At 39.1% G+C, this 24,186-nt stretch overlaps 1 long non-coding RNA gene across 1 annotated transcript in view; it reads right to left on the bottom strand.

The window, feature by feature from the left end:
• LOC113458583 (uncharacterized) overlaps nt 1-24,186 on the bottom strand; it is a 46,818-nt gene that overhangs the window by 12,580 nt on the left and 10,052 nt on the right. Inside the window, exons 2-4 of the long non-coding RNA XR_012580149.1 lie at nt 7,215-7,419; nt 6,116-6,283; nt 4,622-4,704 (exon numbers count right to left, since the gene is read on the bottom strand). This is a non-coding gene — a long non-coding RNA (uncharacterized LOC113458583). The remainder of the gene's footprint in view (nt 1-4,621; nt 4,705-6,115; nt 6,284-7,214; nt 7,420-24,186) is intronic.

The raw sequence follows: 24,186 nt of genomic DNA, 5'->3' as shown, positions 1-24,186 counted from the left end.
GCTTCAAAGCAGCACTAAATTCAGAAAATATGGAAGTATCATTACCAAATAAAAGGGAAAAAAACCCAACAAAGGCTAAACATCCAAACCCCCTTCCCACCAAAAACAACAACAACAAAAAACCCCCAATAAACACAAACCCAACCAACCAAAACAACAACCATCAACCAAACTGAAAAAACACCAACAAATTCTGTCTTAAATGGTGGAAGAACTCACCCTTATTAACCACCAGAATGCAATTTACTTTCAGAGTGAAACCTGACTTTCAAGATTAAAAATACCCCAAAAAAACCAAAAACCCCAAACAAAATAATAAATCCCATGAAAGACCCAGCTATGAGTTCAGTGCCAGCATCACCAGAGTCATGTCCAGCCCACTTTAAAATATGAAAGGCCATTTTAAAAAGTTTAGAGAGCAAGGTTGAAATACTGAACAGGAGGGACAAAGATGGTAAAATAGTCCTGTGTAAAATAATCCTGTGCAGCCTCTTTTGCTTTTTTTGAGTTGTCAGTAGCACATCCTCATTAAATATTCAGGATTCCTATCTCAGTCTGGTAACATTCAGAATTTTTGTGTACACAGGAGATAGACAAGGAGCACTTTTCTTCCAAAGGCATTAAAATCCATTCAGGATACAAAAATAGTTCTTACATCACAGAGCACCATGAAATATTTCTGAGTTTCCTTATTATGCCAGACTGCAGGAGCACAAAGGGAAAATGAGATTTTGCTGCATCCTACATTTGTGGTCACAGGTACAGTTACTGCTTGCATGTGCATTTCTGCTCTTGGGCTGTCACTGCAAAGGAATATTCTAAGATAAATCATCTGAAGATATAAAGTAAAATCTCTCTTTAGATAATTGTGGTTGATCAAACCTACCTCTTTGTCCTGCACTTTCCATGAAGAAAAGGTTTCTAAGCACAATATTTGGAACATTCTTGCCCAATAGGCTTTTAAATGAGTCTTACTTATGAATGTTAATTTACTAATAAAAGTGAAGGAATTTTCATCCAGTGTCTACTTTTTTCCCCCTCAAATTAAGAGTTATGATTCTGAAAATGTTTGACACAAAAGGAAATAATATATGATCTGTTTATAGTATCAGCTGTTCCCATTCACTGATCATGAACAATTGATATTCCTACTTAACTAGAATATCATAACATTTTTTTTCACATTTGATAACTGACAAAAAATATACACATACAAATTCTTCTTAATGTAGTAATAACAATGATCTTGCACACAACAGTTATATAAAAAAACTGTACAACACTTTGAACACTGACACTACTTATTTTTAGAATCAGTTTGGAGAATGAAAGGATGGGTACAAGTGGGAAAAAAAAAGATATTGCTCCAGGGTATTTGAAATAAAACAAGCTGTTCAGTTACATTGCCACTGTTGCTCTTTTGCCTCTTAATATTTTATATGAAAGAGATATTTTTTCACATCCAGCTTAGCATAAAACAAAACTTATATAGGCCATTCAATTTTGAACATATTCTCCCAATATCTAGTTCCCTGCCTTGCAAATACAGCATTTCAGTGCATGGGCAGGCTGGGCTGACTGAACTGCATGCTTGAGGGATTAAACTAAAAATATTTACATACCTGTAGATGGATAGATAGATGTGTGTATAAACGCAGACATGTAGAAATGGGTGTATATGTATTTGCATTGAGAGATTATGGATGGAAACTCTTTCCAGCCACAATTTCAGTAAGAGTAAACCATTTCCCTCATTGGAAATGGAGCAGCAGGGACTACAAGACTTCCACAAAACAAAATAAACCACACTGATGGTTTGCATCATCCATATTTTTGATTTTAAACCCAGGGGTTTTTTAGGATGAATGAGCTAATAAATATATGATTTGTGATCAGGTTTGGTTATTCCAAATCTTTCACATTATTTAGGCTTCTGTTCACAACTGGTGCCATTTGACTTCATGATTAGTGAAACTTTCATCACAGTTTCTGAGTATTTGAGGATAATAATAAATTTAGAATTTTATTGCTGCTCCAAGAAGACAAAGACATTTGATTTTTGTTTTCTTCTAAATTAGAACAGAACTCTTGTGCTAATCTATCAAACTCCATTTCAGTTTCTATGCATTTTAATTTCAATGTTTTCTATAAGGGGAAATCCAAGTTCAATGCTCACTATGAAAATTTAATTTCTGTGAAGTCCTCAAAGACTTTTAACTGAACTCTTTTCCTCTCCCCACCATTCATACCAGCTCCATATGTCACTGGAGATCTGCCTACAAACAACCAGGAACTGATTTTGAAACTGTTTCCATTAATATTTAAACTTATGATGTAGAAGGGAGGGAACTCCTAATTGTAGAAATCTTGTACAATTCTGGTGCTTGTGATTATTCCCAGAGAGTGAGCAAATGTTGAAATTAAAAGCAAGTAAACACAGAATAATTACTAGTGCTAGAAATGTATTAGAGTTATTTCTGGTGTGTTTTAAAAAGATGAAATACCTACAATTGTACAATTACAATTATAATGTAGCTAGAAACCAATGCTAAAATTAAGACTCCATCAGTGTTCTCAGACCTACTGAATTAACTCTAAATTTTCTCTCTTCCAGACAGGCATGTACAGAATAAGAAAGTACTTAATTAATATGAGAATTAAGCATTTACAGAATAAGAAAATTTGCAAAATAAGAAAATAATTAATATGAAAATTAAGCATCTCAAGAATATGAAAATTTATGGAATAAGAAAATACTTGAATAATATGAGAATTAGGCATATGTAAGTTGATTTTTCTGGACAGAGTCAACATCATTAGTGTCCTTAAACTGACACATATGCTGAAGAGTGTTACATCATTATTCTTGTTATTGTTGCTATTATTACGAGATTATCATTATTATTAGCTTCCAAACAAATATTTGGAAGCATAGGGGAAAAAAACCCATTCAAGAAAAGAACTGAACAAAGGCAAAGAAGAACTGTGAAACAAATTTGCATAACTAGTGAAATAATAATGATACTTCCCATTTTTGGAACATTATTTCTTCTGTACTCTCAAAAGGGTAGAGATTTGTCAGTTAGCAGTCAAAGACTATTTGAAGCTGACACTTGCAGTATAACTTATTGAAAACCACTTAAAGATGAGTAAAGTAGAACATAAATACTCAATGGAATAAGTAGCATAAGAAGAAACAATGTTTTTGACCTGCATATAACATAATCTTAAACCACTGGAATCTGTATAAATTCCCAGCATTTTAGAAATATATCTAAATTTCAGCAACATTTATTTTAGAGAATCGGAATGTTTTAGATTGAAAAAGTCCCTTAAGATCATCAAGTCCAACCACAAACCTTAAACCACCAAATCCACCAGTCAACCATGTCCCTAAGCACTGTGCTTGCATATATAAAATTATAAATATTTTATACATACAATATACAACAAGAGTCATCTCCTAAAAATAGCTTCTCATTTCTGTTTCTTCTGGTATACCTCAAATTCTACTTCACACTTACAAAATAGCATTTGTTGAGAACTTTCAGAAGCTTTCCAAACTTCCAGAATTCAGGCATCTCCAAAGAGGATGATGATTTGGAAGAGTTTTTCTGAATTTGATTATGGCTTCTCAATTAAGCAATTTATAGTCTTAACAAAGGCATTAAAAGTCTCATTCATCTGCCCCATGGCCCATTTATTTCATCTTGCTCCTGGTAAGCAGCATAGAATTATTAAAACATGTGTTTTCTATGGTGAACTGAGCTATCCCATAATTACTGCTACACGAACAATACAAAATATGGCAGTCAAAGGCAAAATTCACAGTAGCATGTGAATCTTAGAGTGCTACTTAAATTTTCAGCCCTTGACTAAAAAAGCTTTAATTTTTCTTTCCCTTGGATAGTTATGACATGGATACAAGGGCTGCAACTTATTAATTTTGAGAAAGAAAGTTGATTTCTAACCTCTTTACCATTCGCCCACAATCTCACAAATGAAAAACTCATTATTCATCATTATATTAATTGGTTTCAAGGACAGTAGATTTAAACAGATGTGTAAACACTTACTCTAATCTTATTTACTGGCAACAGAGATAAATAGCACAAATTTTGAGTTTCACCATTGTATTTTTTGTGCTTAGCCTCTTGTTATGCAAGCGCAAATACATTATTAGATAACTGGGCACAAGCTATCTAAAATGAGATAATATGTTTTAGCCATTAATATGTTTGTATTATTTATTATACTTTTCCTCAAATTAGAAGGTAAAAGAGTTTTGAAATTCAGATTATTTTGGAGCAACTCAGGAAATTACATCATCTCCATGGAAATATTAATTCCAGGTTTCCATCACTCCTCTGCATATATGGGGGAAGGGGAGAAGGAGAGGAAGTTGTCAATGAGACAATTAACACAAAATGAGGCTTAGTTGAGATCTAATCTTCACCAGAAAAACCATTCTTCTTGCTGATTAAACAATCAACTCTGCTGCTAAGGAAATAGCACAAATTTTACACAGCTATCAAAAGAGAATGAAGACTAAGCTAATTATTATAACTCAACAGCAAATTGCCAAGAAGTTTCCAATCATTTAGGAGCAGCTCTTACTCACACTTTGGGGTTAGCATGTCCCAGCTGTAATTTACCACTGAAATGATACACAGATGTCAGTAATTCCAGGCTTAGGCACAGTCCCTGCAGGAGAACAAGAGGGAATACAATTTATTATTTCACTTCATAACTATAGTTAGAAATGTTTAAGAAAAATACATACATGTGCACTGGCAGTTACAGCTCCTTTAAATTAGGAATAGTCCCTGTGGTTGGACTATCCCAGGAAAGCTAGTAATTGCTTGCCTTACATGACTGTTATCATCTTGTGGCTGATTAGTGCAACAAAATTATAACAGCAATCAGGGAAACTCAGCAGCTGGGGTGGTGAACATGGTGCATGGCTCTTCTGCAATATCCTAAAGCCTCGACTGTTCATAAAAAAAAATTGATTTATTTGATATGTCACTGTTAGGTTGGATGAGACAGACATGTGATCAGGGTCTAAGAAGAAAAAAGTTTTTATTCTGTGTGTTCCCCAGTTTATACTCTCTTAACAAAGGGTGATCTTAAGTCATTAACTACATCACAATAACTTATTATATTCATTAGTACAAAATAACTAATGTCAATATAATTGACAAAAGTTTTACAAAAACTTAATAAAGTACATACACAAAAATTTAATAAAGTATGTATAAGTATAGTATATCTACTTATGCACATAGTCTAACTTAAAAAAAAAAAAATTCCTATCTCTTTTCTGTTTCCATGCTAACTGCCTTTTCTTCCTTGCTATGAATTCACTGAAAAATCATTGTTATTTCTTCTATTAACTCAGCTTTACTTGCAAGCCAACTATCAAACCCCTCCATACTGACAACAAGATTTCCTTGGTAAGAGAGCACAAGCATGATGGCATCCTCCAAGTTTCCAGATAAAAGGGAACCAAGGTCAGGGGAGGATGGGAAATGGGACTATGATGTGATTTTCATTTCCAAATCTGCATGGAATGAACAATAATATACATGTCCTTCCCCCACAGGACAAGGAAAATTGCATAAGTAATGAAACGATTGGATTAGGAAATGGACTAGAATGCCAGAAGTCTTTTGGGAATTTTTTCCAATCAACCAGATGACAGATATCCTAAGAAATGACAGCGGAAGGCAGCAACATTATTATGTTATTAAACTCCTTTCAGCAAATATATCCAAGCACAGCAGAGCCATTAGGCCTCCTGCTCTTGTGCAGTCAGAAATAGGGTCAATTCTTCATTTAGCTTCGTGCAGGAATAGAAAGTTTCTGCAGGGAAATTATACCTCAAAGTGTGTGTATACACATGAATACCTTACTTTATGAAAACCCTTGTTGGATAACTGAGTGTACCAAAGGTGAGTTATATGACCTGAAAAATGAATGAGAAAGCAGGGAGCATTGCATTTTATGTTTTCAAACAAATGTGTTTTATTAATTAAATTCCCTGCTTGCTGAGAAGTCACAGCCATGGTTTTTCCTGGCTTCCCTTTAAAGTAATCTTACAGCTCTACTTTACCTTTCATGTAGCTGTAAAGCACTTTTTCCAACCTGTGAGACACGTTCCAGCTCGCAGGTGTCCCAGCACAGATCCCACCAGTGCTGGCTGAGAGGGCTGTAATTACACCTGGGTCACATGTGAGCTCCCCAGAACAGGACCAAAGACCAGAAGTACTTTTCACAATGCCTGGAAGGAAAATATGTGTGAAAAGTGACTTTAGGTAGTTTTAGGAAAAGCCAATTCATCTGTTAGCAGCACAGGTTGGATACATCAGTTCTGTGTAATGTTTGTTTTTTTTTTAATATAAATAAATATGTTTGAGCTGCCAATGATGCAAGGAGAGAGCTCTGGGGCAAAACAGGGGAACAACTCTTCTAAAAGGATAATGTCAACAATGTCAAAGGCACAAGGAAGAAGGCGATAGAGAAAGGGAGGTGCAGCACAGGGAGGAGAATCTGCAGAAGAGCAGCAGGCTCTGGGGGGGATGAAACCACAGAAAAATTGAGACTTGCTGCTAGAAATTTCCCCTGAGAACTTTAAGAATAGTCAATTGTCATTGGGAGATGTTATTTCTCTTATAATTTCCTACTAGGAACAGTATCCAAATCCACATGTGCAGACAAAGACATGCTTTTTCTTGGCTTTTTGTCCAGACATATTATATTTTGGATATGTGCACCAGAGCTTGCCAAAGAGACAGAATTTTCAAATTCGGAGTTTTATTTCAAGCATAACTTCGTTACATTCAAAATTTGCTTTAACCAATTTGAAACTGAAACCCCTGAAAGTTCCATTTTTCACAGCAGGCTTTGTTTCTCGGGCTGCAGGAGGAGCAGAGCAAAGGCTGATTTCCTCAGGAAGGAGTTGCCATATGGCTCTGGTGCCAATTGCCCAGCAGGCTGCACCTGCCTCCGATACCCACCGAGCCCTGGCCACCCTCAGAGCAAACCAGGCTGATTTGATGGAGCAGCTCATGAGGTTTCACAGCCCATGCCTGTAAAAACCTCACTAGATTTCAGTTCATCTCAGCACCAACCTCACCTCCTCTCCCCCTGAGCCCCAGCAAGGAAATCCCCCCTTTTCTGCTGCCTGTGATGAATCCAGCACAGATACTCACAAATACCTGGAGCGATGTGTGTGGGATGGTGCTTGCTCTCTTCAGCCATCATTCAGCAGGAAGATCTGGGTTTTTCTGTAGTTTGGGCAATAATGGCTTGGCCCTGGGGAAGGCAGCTGCTCCAGTCTATCCCCTCACTGGTGCTGGCACACGCCCTGCCAGGGTCACGGTGCAAAGTAGAAGTGGCCTCATTAGCATCTCTTGACTGAAAAAGGATAAAACTTAAAATGAATCCATCTGTTTTCTGTGCTGCTTTGTTTATACTTTCTAATGCTGGGTTTTGGCAGGCCCAGGCACTATTTATTCATCACTGTTGTCACTTATCCGTTCATCTAGCCACAGAATTTTGAATAGGAGTGCTCGCTTACTCAGGCAAATTTTTCTCTGCGTATTTGTTTGTCTTTTTGGATGCGAGTGCCAAATATTTATTTGAAAGTGAAATTCTGAACAGCAGTCATGTGAAAGCAAAGAGACTGGGAGGAAAAGGGAATAAAGGTATGTTTGATAGCACTCAAACTGCAGTTCCTGTCAACAGATCCCACTTTTATTCTGTATAATGAGCTTTCCTCACTGTATCACCAACCTCTGCCTTATCCTGAGAAAAAGCAAAGCATCCTTGCACCTGTTTGAAATTTTCATGTTTGACAGTGGTTTTTATTCTTAGAAATAAGATCCAAAATCGACCATAACCAATAGGATCAATAAGAACTATAACCAATAGGATCATAATCCTATCAATAGGATCGAAACCCATAATGGGTTGAAAGGATTCATCGAGTTCCAGTCCCCTGCCATGGCCAGGGCCACCTTCCACCAGACCAGGTTGCCCAGAACCCCATCCAGCCTGCCCTTGGACACCTCCAAATATGTAAATATACAAACCTCTCCCATGAGCTGAGGAAATGAATCCCTTTAAGACCAAAAACATGGATGGAGAGAAGTACAAGGTTAATGGACACTCATGAAAGTGTGGGGAGCACCTCTGAAATAAAAAGATTCCCAGAGCTTACAAAGAAATTATTGTGCCCCTTCAGTGCCTCAGTGCCTCCTCAGTTAGGGGAGACAGCTCCAGCCATGGTCAGCACATTCAGTGAAAACATGGCTTAGCTGCCTGGTTAAAAGGGTCTGAACAGATATTGGGATTGCTGAAATTATGGTTTTTAATAACTGTAGCCCAAATCTTCATCAGGGCTGTGGTCCGTGGTTCTTTAATTTCCTCACAGCATTAACTTCCCTTAAAACTGAATCTCTGCTCACTGCAGTAAGTTTAGTTGGGCAAGAATCACGCAGAGTGGAATATGATCAGCAATAATTTATATCATGCTCAGCAGAAGAAATATTCTATGTATGACAGTTTGTATCATTGTGGATTGGGAGGTTTGGGCCGGCCAGAAAGAACAGTTCTTATTCTTAAATAAGCTTTAATTTATGTAACCTTGACTCAAATCAGAGATGATTTCAATGCATTTGTAAAAGTACTTAGCACTGATGAAGTTGCACAGATACAGAAATGGAATTGTTTATTCTGCCTTACTAAATAGTTGTGGCTGGACCTTCCAGCACCTAATCAAGACATAATGAATGCATTCATGTTTGCAAAATCACAAGAAGTGGAAGTTACTTACAGCACAAGTGAGGTACTGTGAATAGAAATCAACTCTAAAGTAACAGGATAAGGGTTAGAACAACATAATTTAAAAAAATAGCATAGTGATAATTTTTCACTTGCAGAAGGAATTATGGGAAAAAAGGGAAAAAATGCTTTCTGTGCCTTGGGTGCTGGCATTTCTTTCTGACACAGATGGAGGGAAATTTCACCTTTCAAATTATATCTGTAGATAACCTTGTACAAGAGCACTGGCCCCTCCTTCTTGCTAATAGAAGCATCATTTTGACTGTACACAAATAAAACTGGAAGGTCACTGGTTCAGACAGACAGGCCAAGCAGGCCCTGCTTGCAAATATACCTATTTATTTTGAAAGAAAGGAGTAGTGCACTGCAGTTTTACTACATTTCTGCATCCTAATATGCCCTCACCTCCACCCTCCCACATACTTTTTGCACTGTCAGATCGTGTTTCAGATGAATGAAATCACAGATATTTCTGTGTAAGCCAATTTTCAAGTGGAACAGGATAAAATGTGTGAGGAGTTGTGTCAGGAAATGAGTCTTCAGATCATGCTGGGTTTCTACTTCTGCTTCAAGCCTCAGGGTGCCCTGGTAACCCTCCATGTGCACCGTGAGAAGCCAAACTCAAAGCTCCAGGTTGTTCTCTGGAGCAGGGCTCCTTCCTAGGTCTAGCCAGGAGTGTTGTACCTGGACCTGTACTTTGAGAGGACACAACCCAAGGGCTGCCACGCCCTGCCTTATGGAATGTAAAACATCAGCCCACGCGTGATTTACTGCAGGTCCATTGCTCTGGACAAGGGTGCCTGGAAGGACTGCCCACCAAGAGCCACCTGAACCCCCACAAGTCATTTATCCATTAACACTTTATGAAAAAAATCCATTAAAAAAACTCTCCATTGTGTTGACTTTTGCACCCTTTGTCGACATTGAAAACATCTCATCCTTAAAGGCACTAAAACTTCACAGGTTGTGCAGTCATTCCAAGCACAAATTTTAGAATTTTAGTCTCTGTGACCTGCTCCAGCATCACTTTTCCCATCTGATTTGATCTCGAGCCTAAGCACCAGTGACATTTTCCCTTTCCACATGAGGTCAGGCAGTTGTAGCTGCTCTCCAGATTATTTTCTTGGCGGGTGTGTTGTGACCCCGTTTGATGTGTGCTGCTGCAGCTTTATCTGCTGAGATAAATCTTCCTCTGTGAACTCATGTGGGGAGCCCCACTTTGAACTAATTGTGTGTGCAAAGCAGGCGTGATACAATGCACATAATCCAAAGGTACTTAACGTGCAGTAAGCTGCCCTACTTTTGGTAGAATTGTCCTACTTTTCAGTCAGCAATTTTGCTTTTCTCCTCTGTAAAAAACTGGCTAAATATCCTACTTTTTGCCAGTACACTTTTACTTCCTTGGGGAAAAATAAGGAAGAGAAAGCATACAGAGAATGTGCAAAACATTTTTCCAGGTTTCTCTTGTATCCCTCTTCTTTTTTTGTTCTATCAGCATTCATCTGAGCACCAGAAAATACAGAATCAAAAGCAGGCCTTGCTTCAGTCATGCCTTGTGTTAAAACACACTGATCAAAGCACTTTATAGAAACTTATTAATCCAAATGAAATTCAGTAGAAGTATTAAAATTGTCTTGTCACTGCAGAAAGAAAAGTTAAAGGATTTTCTTGTGGTCCTGCTGGTCAGTCATAAAAACAAGGAGCACAGATCAAAATTATTATGCTGTTCCATTTCTTTACTGCCTCTGTTTCACTGGGGGTTTTGGTGCTATAAGAGCAGATGACAGAGTGCAATGCTTACTATGATCTCTATTGGGTTTTGTACTTAAATTTTAAGGGGAGATTTGTAATTAACACAGAAAAAAAAAATTAATCAGGCCCTACATAGGATCAAATAGTTGAACCACCAGAAATGCTTTTCTCTTCCAAAGTATGCACATATCAAGAGCAAACGGTATAAATGACTCAAATTACTAGTAGTTGTGTTGAAAACAAGGTGTTGACAAAATCAGCCTGGCCACGGGAAAAGGGATGAACATTTCTCCAACTTCTCCCTGCACTCCACCTCTGTTTCTTTAATTCTAGATTCCTAAAGTTCAGCTTTGGTTCCAAAAACAACCTTGTTTTTAAACACACCCTCCAAATAGATTTTAACGTCTCTCAGCCATGGTCTGTTCTTTCAAAAGGCCCTGAAAAATGGCCCTAAATGACCCTCCAGCTGGGCCAGACAGGCCTTTTGCCATTCCTTCCAGTTGAGCACATCCACTTTCCTCCTTCACACCACCTCACCTCATGGTCCTCCCTTGGGTTCTTCTTCCCCTCCTGCCCAGGAGAGCATTCAGCTCTTGCTGAGCTGCAGATCATGTCTGAGCTGCACCTTCTGAGCAGGCAAAACCTTTCTGTTGAATCTGATAGGACATGTGTGCAAAATTAAGACAAAATTTTTGCCCAGAGAGTGCTTTTCCTGAAATTATTTTAAAGGCAACCTGCTGAATTAAAATGATTTGAATGAAAGAGCCAATCTTCTCTTTCCTGGTTGTGGTGTGAAAGAAAATTTCTTGTCTTTTCTCACCTCTATCTGAAGCAGTCAGGAATGGGGAGCCTGAGGCCAGGTTTTTCGTTCATTTCTGCAGACAGGACTTTGTTCTTCAACCTGAATCCCTCTAATCCAACCCAAGACACCTCAGCATGAGTTCAGCCTCATGTTTCGCAGACCCACCTCAGCCAGAAGTTATTGTGCCTACAAAAGGACAGTTCAGCTTGCCAAAAGCTTTTGATCCTACTAGATTTTTTTTTAATTTCCCCCCTGTTTTATCAGCAGTCTGAGAAATGAGGTGAGTCATTCAGGCAGCCTTACAAAAATTGACCAGCACCTTACAGTTTTGGCACCAGGTTTGGGAGAATTTATCTAGGAATGGATAACTGAAAGGAGCCAGGATAAATGTAGGTGGAAGTGGCTTATTTTACAGACTCCCTTCCCCAGTGCCACAGAGGATGTGACACTCAAGCTGCCAAACAAAAGTCCAGCTGCAGCAGGGTCTGCTTCCATCCCACAGATGGCCCCAAAAGGTTCCTCATCTAAAGCCCAAAGTGAGCAGCATGGATGGAAACCACAAAAGCAGCAATTCTGTGGCAGATGCTGTTTTTCCTTACACCTCCCAGCCTTGGCTCCTTGCTCAGCTGCTAAGATCCCATTCCTCCACCAGGAGCATTTGAACATGGGATGCTGTAGCTGATCACTGACATCCCTTCATCTGATTCATTTTGGGTTTTTCCTAGCCCCACCTCAAGCTCTTACACAGCATTTAACACATCTATGGGGATTGTTCCTAGTTTTTTAGGATTGTTCCTAATTTTTTTCCTGTGGTTTCATCCTTGCCCCTGGCTTCCTGTACTCCTGACAGTTTCAGTTGTTCTTTGTTTCCTAGCAGTGGCTCCTGCACAGGATATGTGCAGATAACCTACAGAGCTTACTCTGTGATATATCACAAAGTCAACGCACCTTCTGAATGTATCAAAGATTAATTTCTTCTTCAGAATTTACCAGAAAATACTGTTATACATGTACACATCTCTTGCTATTCAAGCATTTTTAAAACCTTTTAAACATTAAAAAAAAAAAAAAAATACTTCAGGAATCCATTATCAAAAAGCATGTGCTGAGGTCTCCAGACATACAAGGCTCTTGGAGAAGTTGCGCTTCCAGAGGGTGGGCTGCTATTTTAACTGAAATTTGGGAAAAAGTGGAGAAAGGGAGGAAATCTATCTGCATATTGACTTTGTCCAACCACACATAGTAGCCTATGTTGACTATATAGCCATATGCTGACTAGTAACCTAGTCAACACAGTATGTACTCAGACATTGCAATTTTTAATGTCTTTATCAGGAAACCCACTCTTAAACCCTGTCAGTATTTTCCAGAGGAGATGTCAGATTTCTGAAGCACCCCAAAAACATCTGATGAAAAAACAAAACAAAGCACCTTATAAAGGCCCCAGTGAAATCCTGCAGCCTTCTGCCATTCCCCCAGCAGGGTTTTTATGCCTTTTGTGGCCATGAAGTGATGAAATCTCATTGCAAACTTCACTTTCCCAGCAGGCCCAGAGCCAGCTGCCACAGCCCACAAGTGGTCAGGCTTGGCAGGGGAGATGCTCTGCCCTGCAAATCTCTGGGACAGCCCCAGCTCTGAGGGAGGCAGTTCCCAAATCCTCCCCTGGTGGGACCTTGGGAAAAGCTACAGAGGTGGTTCTGCTCAGAATTTCCTCGTTAGTGCAACAGGGATGGGTTTGCATCCTTTCTTCAAACTCCCTCTGAGCCCAAACTGGTGCAGGTGGAAAAGTTCTCCATTTAACTTTTCATTCCCCTATCAAATGGCAAAATTAAGTGCTGACCTGCACATCTAGCATTTCTCAGCTAGATTCTCAGGGAGAAATCTGATGGTTTTAATACATTTCTATGCAGTAGGCAACACTCTTACTTCAGTGGGGACAAAAGGTCAGGAACTGCATTTAAACTTCTAAGAGCCCTTCAATGATCCCTGGGAACACACCATGTAAAAGGATCCAGGGGCCAGCCAAGGATTCCCTTCTGCCACATTACTCCTAGTCTCAAAAATCAAAAGATTTGATCAAACAATCAGAAGACTGCAATCAAAGGATCCACAAATATTATCAATCATGCAGCATTTGAGAGAGGCAGTGATTGCTAACACAATCTTTCCTCTTCACCAAAATGATTGTGGTGTCTCCACAGATATCACATTCCCAGAAATAATCATTTTATGGGAGCTCTGAGTTATTTTTCCCTGGTCTTTCTGCATAAAATTCACTAAAAGCTGTCCTCTTTTCTTGAAATTATTTTCTCTTGCTGACAAAAATGAAATAAAATATAATAAAACCAAATCAAGCTTACATCAATACAACACTCTGGGACTGTGTAAACTACTTCAAAGCGTGACTGAAGCATAGAGCAAAAAAGAGATCATATTTGAGTTTGGCATGTAACTCAAACATGCAGGGTGCAGGTTTATAGCTTTGAAAACAGTTGCCTAAGTTAAGTGAGACTCAAGATAATAACAGAGTAAAAATGCACCCAAAATAGCCACTAATCCATCATCTAAAACATGCATTTAAATAGACAAGGTAGATAATGTGATACTTCTTATTGGAGCAAGAATATTTTATAAAGTTCCAGCTCAGAGGCCCAGAAGTTCTGCTTCTGGATGTATTACTATATAAAGATTAGATTAATATTCTTGTTTCAATAAAACATATCATGTTATCTGTGCTGTCTTAGGTTGAAATTTCTTGTTCTTGGACCAATAAGGACACATATATTCATGTTTTCCATTACTTTGACTAAACCTCAGAGTGTTTAAAACACATCTTTAAAATACCAGTGGTGAATTATGCCTAAAAGGCAATTTTATACAGAGACTCATGGCTGTTTCTGCGTCAGTGTATTCCCTAACTAGCAAAGCCCCCTACTAAAATCCAAGAGAAATTAAGGTCTGATTTTGATTTGTCAGAATTGTTGAGTAGAACCCAACCTATTTTCCAAAACTTTAACTGTCTTTTTGTGTTTAGAATTACACTCCATCTTCTAACAAATCCATCAAAAGGCAGAATGGGTGCGTGGAAGAAGTGCAACAAAGTTTTGGCTCATTAGGAGCGAGTCTTTTGCCAGAGTGTGATTTTGGGTTTGATGCACAAAGCTGGGGAATGTGGGGACAGCTGCGCTATAAATTGATCTGCCAGGGGATTTTTATCTCCTGCTGCTGCCTTGCCAATGAGCAGGTCAGGACTCAGGAGCTTGGATGCTCCTTTGCAGCCTTACTGTGGATTTCACTTTCCTTCCCAGGCACAGGGGTTTGGGCTCAAAGATGGGTTTGGAATCCCACACACACCAATGACTGCCTGACTCACAGGGCCAGCTCACAAGCTTTGCTCCACAGCATAGAACATGTCCTTAATGGCTCAGTCCAGCTAATTAAAAATCTGCCAATGGTACCTGTGTAAGAAATGAGCCATAGGAGCTTGGTGGGCACATTGAATTCAGTAATGATCAGGCTGGAAAATCCATGAGCTACATAATCAGTAAAAATTATAGGATTGAACTTTATGTATTCTGCTTGAAGATAGCCTTGAGACAAGAAGGTTTAGAGCTGCAAGTTGTGGACATATTTTGGCTCAGCTTAGCACAATTTTGACTTAAAATACATAGTTCTAGCTTCTTGTATAAACAACTGTAGGGTTACATTAAATATTTGATAAAACTATACTTTGAAGCTGCAATTAGTTCTTCAAGAAGACAAAAAACTTCAGCTCCTGCTCTGTTAAGGTGCCTGCTCTTGGAAAAAATTGCCTAAAATCTGTGCACATGGCAACAAGGGATTTTTCTTTCCGAGTGTGCTCTTATGAGAATTGTAGAGGATGGTGTTGAAAAGCTGGATGGTACAAACACATCAGGGCTCTTTCTCACCACTCAAACCACAGAGCAATTCAGCTAAATAAAAAGGCCAGGCACATCATGATAATGGAGACCTAGAATGAACATGGCCAAACCACACTTGATTTTGATTCAGTTAAGCAAATCAAGAACTTTCTTTGTATTTTTTCTGCTGTGATATAACAGACAGAAAACCCCAACAGATGAGCAAGGAAGAAAAGCTCTTACATAAGGCTCTATTCCAGAGGTGCTCAGAACTCAGAAAACCAGAGTGATGATATGAGAAGAAAGCAATTTCTTCTGTAATTTCTTTCAATTGACCTCATAAATCTGGTTTTCAGTCAAAGTAACAGACATAGGGAAGCCAAGGGGAACATTTGTGTGCACACATATTCGTGCAATGGAATATAAATATATGTAATATTATATATATATATATACACATATATACATATATATAAATACTATATTGCATGAATATATATATATTATATATATATTTTATATATATATAGATATAGATATAGATATATTCATGTAATGTTTGCCATTTGCTGGTAGCTGAGGCACTTTTAGCACCCTGGATGGATTTTGATGAAGGATTGACAGAGTTCAAGTTCAGTAACTGCTATAACCATGCCAAAGAGGACAAGGAGGAAGAGGATGGTGTTTCCCCAAGCTGTGAATAGCAGTAGTGTCATGACAAATAAGATGATTTTACAGAATCTTTGTGATCTCAAAATCAGAACAATGGCAGCAGCTAAGCCAATAGGGAAGATGTGTGAATGAAAGCCTTTAACCGTAACCTTTACTCATTTCAAAATATCCTAACAATTATATTCTGTAAGGAGTGGGAAAGGTTTAGCGCCACCTTTTTAGCTCCAGGGGATGGATTAGAGCCTTAACCTTTGGGCTGGGAGAACACCAGGCCTCCTTCCTGGAGCTGAGAGTCCATCTCTCAGCAAAGCCAACTCAAATTCTCATTCTTTAAGAGCAAATGGGAGAGGTGAAGTGCCTCCAGCTAATTAACATTAGTGCACAAGGACTGCTGCAGCTGTGCCCAAAGAGGGTTGGGAATTAAATTTATTTCGTTTTTCTCTGCTTTATTTCCTTTTAAAATATTCTTTTGACACATAGCATTGTGGGGTAAAGAAAGAACAAATTCCTGGGCCATTTGAGTCCTAAATCAAGGGAGCTCTGCTGCTCTGTGTCCCAAGCCTGGCTAGACCTGTCACTCCCTTCTTTTAAATTGTAATTTCTACAGCTATCTGCACAGTCACTGCTAATCAAGTTTTCCATTTTTGGCAGCCAGTAGGAAAGCAGCAAGCATCCAGGAACTAGAGGAACAGCAGCAATGCCAGTGCCTTTCATTCAGATAACTGAGAGCATAAATCAGTTTTAGGCTGTCCACTGAAACACGATAAGGCCACCATCTTTTGTAGATGAGAGAACAAACAGACTCACCATTTTTGCTTCCTCTTGGAGTCTAATGAAATGATCAAATATGATTAGTCATTCAGGAAGAATTCATACCAAAGCTCTCCTAACTTCAGTGAAGTTTCCACTTATGTGGAAAAGTCTTCAGTCCTTTGGACCATTGTTTTACTGGAATTAAAAGGATTTAAAAATGGCTATAAGAACACATGAAATTTATGGGCAGGATATAACCTAACCCCTGGCTTGCTTTTATTTTCTTTTTCCAATTTTAAGTCCACTGTCCTGCTTTTATCATCCTGCAGCTTCACCAAAAAAATCCCCAACTTACTTCTACTCCATTCTTTGCTTCCAGCAGTTTCACTGACAGCACATTCATGGGTTTAATGTCCTTATAGGAAGTAGCTCTTTCTCTCAAACCCCAGATTTTATCTCCTCTCTCTTTATTGCTTCCACATTCATCACTTGTATGGAAAAAAGACATCAACACACACACACGAAAGAAAAGGGAATTGCCTCTCCATCCCTTTCATTGATCTTTTGGGCTTCAGCTGGACTCCCTTCCTCAGCTGTGACTGTTCCTGAGGTGAAGTGCACAATTAAAAAGGCACAGGAATGAGAGCTACAGAACACTAAGGAAAAATATTAGGAAAAAAATCACTTTTAAACTTCCTTCAGATTTATAACCCTTTCTTAGGAGCTAATTTCAAGCACGGTGCTGGTTTTACTGCGCAGCTCTGTGCTTCCCTGTAATGACCAAGCTGTACTGAGTCGAGAATTTTACTGCCAAGAGCGTATTTGCAATCCAATATTTCAGTAGTTTGTCCTGACCTTGCACATCATGATCAGCAGGAGCGTGAGTTCATTTCACTTTTTTCATACAGCTCAAGTCACAGGCTCTTATCAGGTCCATAATGCTTTCTGACACACAGCCTTTTATTGCCAGCTGTGCAAGTGAACCAGCTCTCAAAGGTTGCTTCCCTGCTCCTCGAAGTCCTGATCAGAGCAAAGCAGAGAAATGCAAATTAGAACCCTGAAGTGCCCTGTAATTCAAAAGTAAACCTCTGCAAACTTCAAAAAATGCAGTCTTTGAGGAGAAGAATAGTCAGGGAATATGTGATGCCTACTGTTATTGCATTATGTAGGTAAGGTCGAATTAATTAATTAATTGCATCTCTGATATTGCAGAGTTAATACTCTTCAACAAAGCAATGCCATGAAATGGGACATTGGATGCTCAGTGATGCTAAAATGTAAATTAGTGGACTGCAGTCAAAGGAATGACTTCAGGGGAAAAGAGTGCACAATTTGCATGGCAAATTTGGGTACAAACAGAGGATGTCTCACCTGCCCTCTCCAGCCTGAAGGACAAGAAATATCTCAATAAAATTTTACTCTGCTGTGGTCTCATTCACTGCAGAAAGTGCCCTGAATTAAGGAGTTTCTGAGAGCCCTAGATCCAATGCCTGAAGGTTCCCTTAGGGATTTCCACATGCCATCATCTGGGAGTGCCCAAGATGCTGACCCGTCATCCTTCATCCAGCCTCGTGACTCCTTTATTTGCATTTCTGGTGATAACATGAATCTTTAGCTGGACTTCAACCTTTTGACTTCTCTTGAGCAAGAGTACAGGAGCCAATTCTCCCACTAGCTACACCCAAACAATCCCCTTGATATCAGAAAGGCTTACTCTAGAGTTTATGGATAGAGAATGCCAAACTTGACCTTTAATCTAATCAGCATTGTAGAACAGTTCAAACAAAACAAAAAAAGAAAAAAAAGCACAACATAAACCAGATTCAATAGCAAGTTGCTAACAATTACCACCAGAGCAGGAAAAGATGGCTTTATCTCAAATGGCAAATGGAACCAGCTGACATCAGACAAAGAACAATCCACAAGTCCTCATCACCATGACGCTGCAAAGCGATCAGGGCACCCAGCTGGCACAGCCCTCAGGCAGAACTGGCACTGGGAACTGCAGCAGACCCACCTCACAATCAATAGCTGGGGCTGCCATGATCACCTTTTGCTAAGTGTGTTTGCCAAGCACAGTACAAGTTAATATTCAGTGAAAGTTCAATAGGCAGCCTTGATTCATCGTGTGAGCCCAGGGCGGGAGATTTCCCTGTTCTTCTGCAAATGTGTGCCCTGACAAAACACCAGAGAGCAAATGCCACCCCTGAGCTCCTGCACATCCTAATCTGGGCTCTCACTGCCCCGCAGGTGCTGTGGAGACTGAACCTGGGCTTCTCCCACTGCTGTGGATCCCATGAAAGCATCACAGTGAGAGGAGCAAAGTCCCTGGGCATAGAGGTTTGCAGCATCGCGGTGCCAGGGCTGTGATCCCACCAGTGCAGCGCATGGAAGAGTGGAGGAGCAGCCCACAGGCTGACACAGTGCAACCAACACTCCAAGCAAGCATCATTCCAAAGGGCATCGTCTGGTTTTGACTGCAAAGTGGATGGTGTGAATTTATGGAAACAACGAGAACTGCAGGTTGTGCTCCTTCAGCTGAATGAGATCAAGCCCAGCCAGAATTACAAATAGGTTCATTCATTCCCCGTGGACTTCTGAGAACATTAAAAAGCTACCAAAAAAAGGTGTTGATTGGCGTTTGAAAGGCATGTCAGATGTGCAAATAGCTGTCTTCAGCAGACAAAGGTCAGTGCAGCTCCCAGGGACTCAGCTAGAGGGAGGCTCCTTCCTGGATATGAACCATCAGGAGTCTGCACTGCAGCTCTGCTGAATTTACTCCACAAAGGAAGCAAAGGTATTAATCTAGGCAATACTACCTCTCCTTGCTACAATAAAATATACTCTGTTCTCCACCCTGGAAAGTAATTTGGCCAGACTTGGAAAAAAGTGAGAATTCCTGGCCTTTCAACTCAACAAGATTTTCAGAGCACCTCCACAAAAGAACACAGCCAAGGTGCAGGGCCAGATCTCCTTCTGTTAACACAAAGGAGCCACAGTGGGATGTGTTAAAAGTTACAGGCGAGTCATAGCTTTAGTCTTTGGTTATAGACTTAAACAAACTTGTAAGGTAGGACACAGATTTGAAATTTGGCCAGGGCTCTAGTTCACCTGAAAGGGCACCAGGTTGTTCAGTAAGATTAATTCTAAATGGCACAAGGCACCAGAGGTTATAATTTTAATAATCTTTTTGCTGTTTCTCTACAGCTCCCGTTTGTATAGATTTTTCTGCTTAAAGACTCAGCAGGTCTTTAAGAGTCCCTCACCTGTGCCTTGCTTACCCAAATTCCCAGCAGTTCTGCCTTTCAGACTCTGACACTCACTCTCTGTGCAGAAATTGATTAAATTACAGGAAAAATATCAAGGATCTTTGAAGATTGCTAAAAAAACCCAAAACCAAAACCTTAAAAATGTTCTGTCATCTACATCTTTAGTGTAGAACCTTTCCTCCAGCTCTTATTGGAATGGATAATCTTATTTCCCCTCACAGAATTGATTTTTCATTATTTAACTAAACTCTCAAATTACACATGCAAGGAAGATCATTTCTATGTACAAACTGAAAATATTTAACCTTCTAATGTGGATAGTAAACTTTGAATTATCACATACATCACTACTACCTATAAAGAAATACAGTGATGAGTTCAGTTGACTCTTCTAAAACTCCCACAGCATAAATCTGTGCAGAACTTGATTGATTTTTATCTGCTTCTAAAAACTTCACCAAACTTAGACCAGATTTAAACAAAGTAAAATGGGTATGCATGACACACGTGGAAGCCAGGTCTGCTGCTTTCTAAGGGAAAGTTCAACTCCAAAGTTAAAAACTTTGCTATTCAAACACCAGTTCTGGAAGGGATAAAGTCAAGCCTTTGGAAGTGAAATTCTAGTCACTCTTGGTAAACCAGTGTCTTGCATTACAATAGATTGCTATTCATTACTATAAAATCTCATTTTTGTTGGTAATTTGCAGACAAAGTTTTGCAATAAATTTGCAGAATAAAACAAAATGTGTAGACCAGCTCATCATACTTGCTGTTGTAATTTTTAGTTAATACACAGCTACCACACAGAGCTTGATGCTCCAGACATTTAGTGCAGAGAGGGAATGCACAACTCTGATTTCCTTGGAAGCAGTGGGTATCCAGCACCACTCAGAAATAGGCCAAGAAGCTTAAAATTAAAAGAATAATCAGTTTATTATTACTATAGGAGGAATTTCAAGACTGGAAATGGAATTATACACCTTGTATTAACTTTTAATCCCTGAAACCTGCCATCAGCTAGGGGGAAGTGATTTACAAAATGTTACTGTAGATTGCTTGAGAATGTCATCAACCTCTGATATAAATGCTGGGGCGTTGTGACAGTAGCTTCATTTCTTTATTTTGATTCATAAACAGGCTGTGAATGTAAGAAGTGAGACATGCCTCAACTGTCCTGAAACACATGGGAGATGCCAGCAAAACTCAGATCAAAATAGGGTCTATAAAAAAGCCAACAAAAAAATCCAGATTAAATATGTAGTAAAAACATATTCCCAGTACTACAAGCACTTCCTTTCAAACATTTCAGATTTGTTCATAAAATATTGCAGCCCGTTCTTGCTATGCCACATTTTATCCTGACCGTGATACTTCTCATCTAAATTTCCAGGTATTTGAGTACAGCTGTTATCCACAGTGAGAGCTGTGACAGCAGACACCTGCCTCAGTGGCTCACAGCACAGCAGCAGCAGAACCTGGGAATTATTTCACATCTCCTGACATTCAGAGATGCCTCACTGAATTTTACTCTTCGGGAAAATGAGAGTACTGAAAATGAATTTAGAAAGCGTAGCATGTTAACGTTATTGATTTGTTGAAAAAGGGTCATATCAAAGTTTCCTAAAGTTGCTTTGAGCACTGTTCTTACAGCAGGTAAGTTCAAGAAAATACCCAGAATACCCCTACTGAACAGAAGATGAAGGAAAAACCAAAAATTGTGATAGCCCATGGGAATAGAGGAAAACAAGAAAGCCAGGTACAGCAGCTGAGCACACAGTGCTCCGGGCTAAAATCATATTTTCCTGAGTAGCCTCTGAGTCATGGCTGCTTCATCAATTCTCCAGAAGAAAAGCTTTCATATATATATATATATATATTTCAGTTATATTGTACAGGGATGTGCTTCATATCTGTCTTTGCTGAAGGAAAAACTTTCTTTGGAGTGCTTAGCCTAGGTTGGTTACCCCAATTTACAGCAGTGAAATCTGTCATTTAAACTGAGCTCTCAGTAGAATCCCAAGCCTGTGGGAGAATCTGAGCTTGAATTCATCTGCTCAAATAGCTAAAAATCCAATAAACTTCTTTCACTGCTCCTTTAACCCAGGTTAACCATACTTAATGGAGCTGTAGGACAAATGCACCCCTGATATAAAGAACAGTGAGCACTCATTTGGCACCTCAGCTCAGGACCATTCTGAGTCAGATGCAAGAGCATCCAGCCAAACCCAGGCCCTGCTACTGCTGGAGCATCCACTATTTCAGTTTTCCAGTTGTCTGTGCCTGAGGCCTCTTTTGGATAATTCAGATATTTTTTTTCAGAAGAAAAACTTCATCATCAGTGGCTGATTTATTGGGGAATTCCATCTGCATCCTCAGAATAAAAAAAGGTACTAGAGATTGATGCCCATAGATAGTAAATTCTATAGATTCGAGCCCTGAATTATTCACAGTAGCTACCTGGGCCATTTCCCCACAGCTTTCATACAACCAGAGCAATGTCATTTCACCTGGGTGAAAAAACAGTCTCTGTTCATTGGTTTCATCTCTGCTAATCCTTGGAAGTGTTCAAGGCCAGGCTGGATGGGGCTCTGAGCAGCCTGGGACAGAGAACATGTCCCTGTCTGTGTCAGGAGAGCTGGAATGAGATGGTCTTTAAGGTGCCTTCCCATCCCAAGCAATTCCACGAATCCATGATTTTATTTAAAACCATCACTTAAAAGAAAGCAATCACTTATAGGGATGGAATAAGAAGCCAAGTACAACTAAAACTTTTTTTCACACTATATGATCCATTAAGGTTTGGAGAAAATTGAAGAAAATCAAGCTTAAAGAGCAGAATTTACTTTTTTTTTTTTTTCCTTCCCAATAAATTCATGCTGGGAGTCCAGCAGCAAGTCACAGAACACTAATTTTTAATAACCACAGCACACCTAGGAATTTCAGCTATGCTGACTGGTTTGTTGTGAGCAAATTGGTAACATAACCTATTATTAAGATTGCATAATACTTCCAATTTATATGGTCTTGTTTGAAGTCCAGGAAACTCATAAAAAACTGAAACCACCAGGACTTAAATTCTCCAGGCTCAGGCTATGCCTCAGGGTGAGTGTGTTTGGACATTTTCAGCCAAAATTATTTGGTCATCCTTAAGCACAAAGTCAGTGAAATTCTTGTTGTTATTTGCCTCCCTCCATCCCCATCTGTTTAAATAAAAAATGGTGACACTCTGAGGTGATTTTAGTATTTTGAAGCATTCATAACCTTTTAAAACACTGAGTCTGACAATGGGACTGGTGATATTCACTGTGTTTGCACAATGAAAACAGCAGCTTTTTTTACAGTTCCCATTTCAATAAGATTGTTAGAGAGTAAATTTAAATAAATACCTCAGGATTTGGAAGACAATTATAATCCAAGCTGTTCAGTACCAAAGGAGCAGGAGGTCAGCACATAACCAGAGAAAATATCAGATTTGCAGCCACCAAGCTTCCAAAGGTGCTAGGCACTTGCCCATTTATCCAAGAGCATTTTTGCATTGTGTAGCTGGTAATTTGATAGGTTTTTTTCACAAAACACAGCTATTTGTTTTGTCTGCATAACGGAAGGTGATGCATCTGTTCAATGTATTCATTCAGGCCAATTTCCTTCCAGCTTTATTTATAAACAATGGAGCTTTCAATGTTTTTTTATCTCAATGTAAGAGGAAGACAAGCAAAATGTTGTCCCTCAGTCATGTGTCAGATCAGAACAGCAAAACTTTTCTATAAATTCTTCAAATCCTATTCCGATTTTGGACATTTTATTCAGATATTGATAGAAATCGCTCATTCATGTTCAAATTTTAAAAAATTAAAAACGAAAACAGATGGGAAACTTCACATCTGATGGAAATTCAGCCGGGGATTTTTTTTCTGTTTGCTTTTCTGTGGAAAACAAACCAAGCTAAAATAATAAACAACTTTTAAAGTTATACTTTGTGTATCATCAGAGCTGAATGCAAAATATTTGAATATTGCTACATCAAAGCAAATGAAGGACTGACCTGTTTCAAAACATATCTTTGTTTTGAGTGGGACAGAGTTAATTTCCTTCACAGTAGTTGATATGGGACTATTTTGTATTTGTGCTCAAAACAATATTGATAAATAGAACTATGCTGCTATTGCTGAGCAGGTCTTACACAAAGCCAATGCCTTTCTGCTATGCGAAC

This window comes from Zonotrichia albicollis, chromosome 4, assembly GCF_047830755.1.
Source record: "Zonotrichia albicollis isolate bZonAlb1 chromosome 4, bZonAlb1.hap1, whole genome shotgun sequence".
Classification (NCBI taxonomy): domain Eukaryota; kingdom Metazoa; phylum Chordata; class Aves; order Passeriformes; family Passerellidae; genus Zonotrichia; species Zonotrichia albicollis.
The sequence above is the reverse complement of the archived record's forward strand: the minus strand, read 5'-3'. Positions and strand labels throughout refer to the sequence as shown.